Source organism: Mesoplodon densirostris, chromosome 4 (genome assembly GCF_025265405.1).
Source record: "Mesoplodon densirostris isolate mMesDen1 chromosome 4, mMesDen1 primary haplotype, whole genome shotgun sequence".
Taxonomy (NCBI): Eukaryota; Metazoa; Chordata; class Mammalia; order Artiodactyla; family Ziphiidae; genus Mesoplodon; species Mesoplodon densirostris.
This window is the reverse complement of record NC_082664.1, coordinates 32,511,137-32,520,096: the sequence shown is the minus strand read 5'-3', so window position 1 is coordinate 32,520,096 and position 8,960 is coordinate 32,511,137.

Sequence of the window (8,960 nt, the reverse complement as noted above, 5' to 3'; positions counted from 1 at the left end):
TCAGCAACAAAAAGAGGGAGAGGACTCAAATCAATAAAATTAGAAACGAAAAGGAGAAGTTACAACGGACACTGCAGAAATAAAAAGCATCATAAGAGGCTACTACAAGCAACTCTATGCCAATAAAATAGACAACCTGGAAGAAATGGACAAATTTTTAGAAAGGTATAACCTTCCAAGACTGAACCAGGAAGAAATAGCAAATATGAACAGACCAATCACAGGTAATGAAATATAAACTGTGATTAAAAATCTTGCAACAAACAAAAGTCCAGGACCAGGTGGCTTCACAGGTGAGTTCTATCAAACATTTAGAGAAGAATTAACACCTATCCTTCTCAAACTGTTCCAAAAAATTGCAGAGGAAAGAACATTCCCAAACTCATTCTACGAAGCCACCATCACCCTAACACCAAAACCAGACAGAGATACTACAAAAAAACAATATTACAGACCAATATCACTGATGAATATAGATGCAAAAATCCTCAACAGAATACTAGCAAACAGAAACCAACAGCACATTAAAAGGATCATACACCATGATCAAGTGGGATTTATCCGAGGAATGCAAGGATTCTTCAATATATGCGAATCAATCAGTGTGACACACCATATTAACAAACTGAAGAATAAAAATCATATGATCATCTCAATAGATGATCAAAAGCAGAAAAAGCTTTTGACAAAATTCAACACCCATTTATGATAAAAACTTTCCAGAAAGTGAGCATAGAGGTAACCTACCTCAACATAGTAAAGGCTATATATGACAAATCCACAGCAAACATCATTCTCAATGGTGAAAAGCTGAAAGCATTTCCTCTAAGATCAGGAACAAGACAAGGATGTCCACTCTCGCCACTGTATTTCAACATAGTTTTGGAAGTTTTAGCCACAGCAGTCAGGGAAGAAAAAGAAATAAAAGGAATACAAATCAGAAAAGAAGAAGTAAAACTGTCACTGTTTGCAGATGACATGATACTATCCATAGAGAATCCTAAAGATGCCACCAGAAAACTACTAGAGCTAATCAATGAATTTGGTAAAGTTGCAAGATACAAAATTAATGCACAGAAATCTCTTGCATTCCTATACACTAACAATGAAAGATCAGAAAGAGAAATTAAGGAAACAATCCCATTCACCATTGCAACAAAAAGAATAAAATACCTAGGAATAAACCTACCTAAGGAGGTAAAAGGCCTGTAGTCAGAAAACGATAAGACACTGATGAAAGAAATCAAAGATGACACAAACAGATGGAGAGATATACCATGTTCTTGGATTGGAAGAATCAATATTGTGAAAATGACTATGCTACCCAAAACAATCTACAGATTCAGTGCAATCCCTATCAAATGACCAATGGCAGTTTTTAGAGAACGAGAACAAAGAATCTTAAAATTTGTATGGAGACACAGAAGACCCCAAATAGCTAAAGCAATCTTGAGGGAAAAAAATGGAGCTGAAGGAATCAGACTCCCTCATTTCAGACTATACTACAAAGCTACAGTAATCAAGACAATATAGTACTGGCAGAAAAACAGAAATACAGATCAATGGAACAGGATAGAAAGCTCAGATATAAACCCACGCACCTATGGTCAACTGATCTATGCCAAAGGAGGCAAGGATATACAATGGAGAAAAGACAGTCTCTTCAATAAGTGCTGCTTGGAAAACTGGACAGCTACATGTAAAATAATGAAATTAAAACACTCCCTAACACCATACACAAAAATAAACTCAAAATGGATTAAAGACCTAAATGTAAGACCAGACACTATAAAACTCTTGTGGAAAACATGGGAAGAACATTCTTTGACATAAACCACAGCAAGATCTTTTTTGACCCACCTCCTAGAGTAATGGAAATAAACACAAAAATAAACAAATGGGACCTAATGAAACTTCAAAGCTTTTGCACAGCAAAGGAAACCATAAACAAGACGAAAAGACAACCCTCAGAATGGGAGAAAATATTTGCAAATGAATCAACGGACAAAGGATTAATCTCCAAAATATATAAACAGCTCATGCAGCTCAATATTAAAAAAACAAACAACCCAATCCAAAAATGGGCAGAAGACCTAAATAGACATTTCTCCAAAGAAGACATACAGATGGCCAAGAAGCACATGAAAAGCTGCTCAACATCACTAATTATTAGAGAAATGGAAATCAAAACTACAATGAGGTACCACCTCACACCAGTTAGAATGGGAATCATCAGAAAATCTACAAACAACAAATGCTGGAGAGTGTGTGGAGAAAAGGGAACCCTCTTGCACTGTTGTTGGGAATGTAAATTGATACAGCCACTATGGAGAACAGTAAGGAGGTTCCTTAAAAAACTAAAAATAGAATTACCATATCACCCAGGAATCCCACTATTGGACATATACCCAGAGAAAACCATAAATGAAAAAGGTACATGCACCCCAATGTTCATTGCAGCACTGTTTACAATAACCAGGTCATGGAAGCATCCTAAATGCCTATCGACAGACAAATGGATAAAGAAGATGTGGTACATATATACAGTGAAATATTACTCAACCATAAAAAGGGACAGAATTGGGTCATTTGTAGAGATGTGGAGGGACCTAGAGACTGTCATACAGAGTGAAGTAAGTCAGAAAGAGAAAAACAAATATAGTATATTAACACATATATGTGGAATCTACAAAATGGTACAGATGAACCAGTTTGCAAGGCAGAAATAGAGACACAGATGTAGAGAACAAATGGATGGACACCAAGGGGGGAAAGTGTGGTGGGCGTTGGGGGGATGAATTGGGAGATTGGGATTGACATATATACACTAATATGTATAAAATAGATAACTAATAAGAACCTGCTGTATAAAAAATAAATAAATTTAAAAATAAATTAAAAAAAATTTTTTAAGTACAACTCTTGCCAGAAATTTTTTAAAGGCTTATGAAATCCAGTTAGACAGGGGATGAATAGGTAAACTGTAGTAACACAAACAAACAAACAAAAAACCCTGCACAGGGATTTCCCTGGTGGCGCAGTGGTTAAGAATCCTCCTGCCAATGCAGGGTACACGGGTTCAAGCCCTGGTCCAGGAAGATCCCACATGCCACAGAGCAGTTAAGCCCGTGCACCACGACTACTGAAGCCCAAGCGCCTAGAGCCTGTGCTCTGCAACAAGAGAAGCCAATGCAATGAGAAGCCCGCACACAGCAACGAAGAGTAGCCCCCGCTCGCCGCGACTAGAGAAAGCCCGCGTGCAGCAACGAAGACCCAATGCAACCAAATATATAAATAAAATAAATAGATAAAATTTTAAAAACCCAGAAAACCCTGCCCAACACTCAATGCTAGGTGACAATTGAAGAACGTTTACCATCTTCTCAAAGAAAAGATTTGTGACCTAAAGTAAATAGGCACATACTCTCAAGCATGCAAGAGCTTGGTATATATTACTATGGGTCCTTCTTGAATAAATTACTTATTGATAAAGTTGAAATGCAAGACCCTAGGAGAGGAATCAAAATAGGGAAGTAAAAAGAGGAAAAAGAATCAGAAATTAACATTGAATCCTATGCGATTTATGCTATACATGTCGATGTAAGTGTTAAAACCTTGACAAGGTAAATTTAATATAATCAAACTTCAGTTGTATTCAGAGGGGCACTGGGAACAAGCTATGAATGTATACCAGGAAGTCAAAATATCTTGTCTAAAATTAAAACAGTTGTTTAAAGGCACTTTAACCTGTTGACTTTTGTTTTGTTTTGAATAATATTTTCATCTTAATTGTAGGGGGCTCTTTGAGGAAGCAATATCTTGAGTGGTGAAGGTAACATTTATCTGAAGTTTGGCGCTTTCCTCTTTTCACTTCAAGCTCATTTATTTTCTTTTTTCCTTTTTTTTGAGTAATATTAAATTTAATACTTTCCTAAAAATAACGTGGATAGTATGGTAGATGCAATATTTAACATCTCTTCAGTTTCAGTCTACTGTGTCTTCCTGTTCTTCTGGGGCTTGGATGATACAAGTGGATTTGTATTTCCACACTCTTGCAGCTCCTGTTCCAATAGAATTTAGCAGCCACCAATCAGATACACTTCTGTGAGATGAATTCAGCACAGAGTTCAGTGAGGGTAAGGTGGTGGCATTGGAGCTTCAGCAGTTACATCATGGCTCTGGAGCCCACAATTCCTTTGGGGATTCTGACTCCTGTGTTGCAGCTAAGGCAACCCCGTGGTTCCTGAGCCACCACTGAGAACTAAGGTGGTGACTTCCTTGCGGCCAGATCACCTTCGGGTGGTATATTAATTTCCTTTGGCTCCTGTAACAAATTACCACAAACTTGGTGGCTTAAAACAACAGAAAATTATTGTACTATAGTTCTGGAAGCCCAAAGATCGAAATTAGTATCACTGGGCTGAAACTGAGGTACCAGCAGGGCCAGGCTCCCTCAAGAGGCTCTAGGGAGAAATCTGTTCCTTGCTTCTTCCGTCTTCTGCTGGCTGCCGGCATTCCTTGGCTTGTGGCCACATCGCTCTAATCTCTGCCTCTATCTTCAGTTGCCTTCTCCATTTTTGTCTGTGTTAAGTCTCCCTCTCCTCCCTCTTATAAGGATTCATTCACTTGTATCCATGCCTTTAGGGTCCACCCTGATAATCCAGGATAATCCTACCATGATAATCATCTCCTCAGTTTAATCACATCTGCAGAGACCCTGTTTCCACATAAGGTAATATTGACAGGTTCCAGGGATTAGGACGTGGATATATTTTAGGGCTATCTTTTAGTATACCGTAAATGGCATGATCCTGGAGCCTGAATTTGGGGCAGTATCTTACTGGTTCTCCAGATTCCTGATTGTGGCAGAAGCAGACACTGCCTGACACACTAGTTCTAAAGCATTGTTCTGGAGATTATACCTAGAGGCCCAAGCCTGAAGCCTGATCCCTGGGTCCTTCCTGAATTCTGTTTGCACACAACTCCCTGTCTGCTTAAACTACAAGAGCTTTCTGTTACCTGCAACTGCGTCCTAATGGATACATACAAACATGGTCACATGTTGGTACAACTGTTTATATTTACCTCTGTATACTTTTATCTATACATCTGTATAGCTGGGCTGCACATTCACTATATTCCTATGTACAAAGAAAAGACACCACTTTGTTTTAAATAAATGCCCTGGTATTGGTTGTAAGCTTCTTCAGCTATGTTGTGGTGGATGGAATACAAAGAAGGAGGGATTGAAATTTTACTCCAATCTGGTAAACTTAATATAATGAAGTGGTTTAAGGAGTTCATTGTGGTAAATTCTCAGTCTCTCAGATTCTCCTTGCTCTTCTCCAAGGTGGAGTCTGTGGATTTTATGGCCTCATCGTGTCATCAGCAGGGAGGGAAAGACAAAGTCCTCAAATCCACCCTCAACCCTCTGATCACCAGTGATCTCTGCTTTGCACTGGCAGTTGTAGCCTCTTTCCTGGACTGTGGCTTCTGAGGCATCCACCACTGGCGTTTATGGCACTGGCCTGTTGCCTCTGGTCTTGAAGTCCCACACGAGCAGGCTTCTGCCTGTCCACTGACCTTGTCAGCTCCTCTGCATTCCTGCCTTCAGTCATGCAGGAACTTCTGGGCCCCTTGCAGGCCACACCAAGCCATGGGGGATGAGGAGCACGACCTCAAGTTGAACTATCCTCCTGAGCCCCACCAAAGTTGCTGCACTATCACCCTGTGCCATATCGGAGGCGGAGGCATGCAGTGCCGCTCTAGAGATTGACAACCTCCTTGTAGGATGGGTGGGGAAGCCCTCCAGTTCTTTGACTTCGGTTAGCTATGTGGATGTTTTAAGATTCCCTCTATGCATATAAGTTTGGTTCTGAGGCAGGTTGAAAACCAGAACTTTGTGTCTGACCTTCTCCATCTCTGTCTGACCCTTCTTCTCCTATAATTCCTGGAGTGAGAATTGGGCAGGTTTGGGGGTTTCTGTTTCATTTGTAGCACATCTGTCTTCTGACATGCTGTTCCTAGGGTAGCCAGCCTCATGACATGACCATCACACACTGGAGAGAGGGCCCCTGTATGCCAGAGAAGAAGCTCTATGATCTAGTACTGATGTTAAAGGGGGAGATGACATAGCTTAAAAATCCTTTTCTCTCTTGATTACATCTGGCTTTCCTGAATATTTTCTTGTTTGAAATCAAGAGGTCAAGGAAGTTAGCTGTGATCCATGCTCCCTGTTCCAGGCCATACTTGTTCTTCCCCAGTAACAACAAGCCTTGTAACTCAACAACTCAACTCTGATGAGGGAAGGCTGCTGGAGAACCAACTCAGAAGGAAATTAGAATGGATCAGTTTCATATTTAAAAATATTAGCTGTTAATCTGTGCATTAAGGTATGTCTGGAATGATATCCACTAAATTTTTATCAAGGTTACTTTTGGATTCAAGCAATTGGTAATTACTTTATTCTTTGTACTTCCAGTTATTGCTTGGATTTTTAAAAATAAGCAGTAAGTCTAATAAAAATGTCCTTAAATTTTTGGTTTGACTCCTTTCTCTGCAACTCCTTTTTTTCTTCCTTTATCAAGAACTAGCATCATATAGAACCTCCATAATTCAAGAGTCACTAATTCATTAATTGTTTGGGCATCTACTGTGCTCCAGGTCATATGTTAGGCATTAAAAATGAAATAAATAGGGCTTCCCTAGTGGTGGAGTGGTTGAGAGTCCGCCTGCCGATGCAGGGGACACAGGTTCGTGCCCTGGTCCAGGAAGATCCCACATGCCGCAGAGTGGCTGGGCCTGTGAGCCATGGCCGCTGAGCCTGTAGGTCCGGAGCCTGTGCTCTGCAACGGGAGAGGCCACAACAGTGAGAGGCCCGCGTACCGAAAAAAAAAAAAAAAAGAAAATAAATAAATAAATGTCATGTTTACCTTTTAGGAAACCACAATTTAGAGAAGAATGCTAAGCACACAACTCTAACACGTTCTGATATGTATGATGACACCATTTACTGACTTAACATGTTATGAAGAACTGACTCAATTTCACAACACATTTCATTAAACATCCACATATGAGCCAAGCCCTAGGCAAGTGCTGGGGACAGAAACACATCATTTCATCTGGAGAGCTTTTCACCAAGAGGTCTCAGGGCTTTCAAGTTTTGCCCGAAAGTCTGCAGGACAGAGTTCACAGGCTGGAACTCTCTTCCCCTTCAACCTCCAGCCAGTTGGTCTACCTGCAGGAAGCAAGAGCTGTTCTAAGAAGTCAGAAGTGACAGGTTCTGTGTTATGGATCAAAGAAAACACAGGTGCCAGGATGGGCAGCTGCATATATCCTGGTCGGATCTCGCCAGCAACCAGGGAGGAAGTGACTAAGGCTGGGAGTCAGAGTTCTGCTCTGTCCCATACAGGAGGACTCTCTTCAAACCCGGTCTCCACGTTGAGTTGACTCACTGGCTTCCTCCTCCTACAGTGTCAGAGGACCGTGTCTGTCTCCCAACTGCAGTGCTGAGCTAACAGAGCGCTTGTTTCAAGGTAGATAGTGGGAAACTGGTTTCACTTCTCCTTTCTATTTCTAGGTATGTCACTGACTTGCTGAGTCATATTTGGCAGCCTCAGAACTTCTCCTGGTTTTTCCATCTAGATAATATGGTTTATAAAGAGCTCTAGGCATTTTGTTTCAAAAAAGGTATAAGCATGTACAAATAATAGTGGTGTTTACCAAAAGGCTTTTTTCTGTACACAGTTCAATTAAAATATGATCTTACTGCAGTAAAAATATTTGTGTCTATTTTATTCTTCACTGGCATGAAGGCTCTTTGAAAACAGGGACCATGTGTTTACATATTTCTTTTTTTTTTATTAGTTTCTGCTTTATAACAAAGTGAATCAGTCATACATATACATCTGTTCCCACATCCCTTCCCTCATGCATCTCCCTCCCTCCCACCCTCCCCATCCCACCCCTCCAGGCGGTCACAAAGCACCAAGCTGATCTCCCTGTGCTCTGCGGCTGCTTCCCACTATCTATCTACCTTACGTTTGGTAGTGTATATATGTCCATGCCTCTCTTTCGCTTTGTCACAGTTTACCCTTCCCCCTCCCCATATCCTCAAGTCCATTCTCAAGTAGGTCTGTGTCTTTATTCCCGTTTTACCCCTAGGTTCTTCATGACATTTTTTTTTTAATTCCGTATATATGTGTTAGCATACGGTATTTGTCTTTCTCTTTCTGACTTACTTCACTCTGTATGACAGACTCTAGGTCTATCCACCTCATTACAAATAGCTCAGTTTCATTTCTTTTTATGGCTGAGTAATATTCCATTGTATATATGTGCCACATCTTCTTTATCCATTCATCCGATGATGGGCACATTTCTATTCCAACACTCGGCATAGTACAGTATAACGAAGCTTGGTATTCTCTGCCTGGTCTTTGAACCCAGTGGGAAATCCATGCATGCTGACAAGCAGCCTGGAAGTGTCGTGAAGTTTTGTGATGCATTTCGGCATCTTTTGAGATGTAAGTCTATAGCTTTCATCTGATTTTCGATGGTGTGAGCCAAAAAACAGAAACAAAAGCACCAACAAACAAAAACAGTTAAGAACCATAAAAGGGCTCTTAATATCTATTTATTGAATGACGGTGCAGCTGCAACTCTTCTCTCTCAACATTATCAATTAATTCTGGTCATTCCTCAGAAGCGCCAGAGTTCTGGAGGAACCTACACCGTTTACAACATCTGCATTGTCCATTTAATACCAAATGCAAAGAGATAAAATAGAGAGAAAAGAAGAAGGTGAACACCATGACCATCTTGCTGACACTGAAGTGGCAAGGGATAAGGAAGACTGTCACTTAATACTATGCTCTCACCCCAGCTCAGTGGCAACGTGCTCAGGTTATCTGTTTAATTCACAGCAATCAAACTACTGTAAAACCCTCAACACAGTG